The sequence below is a fragment of the Arachis hypogaea genome, chromosome 3, assembly GCF_003086295.3.
Source record: "Arachis hypogaea cultivar Tifrunner chromosome 3, arahy.Tifrunner.gnm2.J5K5, whole genome shotgun sequence".
In the NCBI taxonomy this organism is placed as follows: Eukaryota; Viridiplantae; Streptophyta; class Magnoliopsida; order Fabales; family Fabaceae; genus Arachis; species Arachis hypogaea.
The window spans coordinates 103947078-103947763 of record NC_092038.1 but is presented as its reverse complement, the minus strand read 5'-3'; the positions used below and the strand labels follow the sequence as shown (position 1 = coordinate 103947763).

Below are 686 nucleotides of genomic sequence, written 5' to 3'. Positions count from 1 at the left end.
ATCAAGGCATCTAATGGAATCAAGGTAAATTACATTTGGCTATTTTAAGACCTAAAAAGCATGTTTTCACTCTTAAGCACAATTAAAGGAGAATATACAAAACCATGCTATTTCATTGAATAAATGTGGGTGAAAGGTGATAAAATCCCCTAAAATCAATACAAGATAAACCCTACAAATGGGGTTTGTCAATCCACCTGCAGAATGGTCCAATGACATTTTCGAAAATTCAGAGAGACCATAATAGAATATATCTAATAGGGTCCATTCTGAAAACATGCCAGATGGACATCTTTTGGTCAGCTGCTTGTATCTTTCCCAAGCTTCATAGAGGGATTCACCATCTTTTTGTTTGAAGGTTTGAACATCCACTCTCAGCTTGCTCAGCTTTTGAGGAGGAAAGAATTTATCTAAGAAAGCAGTGACCAGCTTATCCCAGGAGTCCAGGCTATCCTTAGGTTGTGAATCCAACCATATTCTAGCTCTGTCTCTTACAGCAAAAGGGAAAAGCATGAGTCTGTAGACTTCAGGATCAACTCCATTCGTCTTTACAGTCTCACAAATCTGCAAGAACTCAGTTAAGAACTGATAAGGATCTTCAGATGGAAGTCCATAAAACTTGCAGTTTTGTTGCATTAAAGCAACTAGTTGAGGCTTAAGCTCAAAGTTATTGGCTCCAATGGCAG

General features: G+C 38.2%; 1 non-coding gene across 1 annotated transcript; it reads left to right on the top strand.

Moving 5' to 3' along the window:
• The first annotated feature begins 277 nt into the window (after nucleotides 1-277).
• Nucleotides 278-381, top strand: LOC112793961 (small nucleolar RNA R71). Its single transcript, XR_003198645.1, has one exon. It is a non-coding gene; the product is annotated as a small nucleolar RNA R71 (small nucleolar RNA).
• Nucleotides 382-686: the final 305 nt, after the last annotated feature.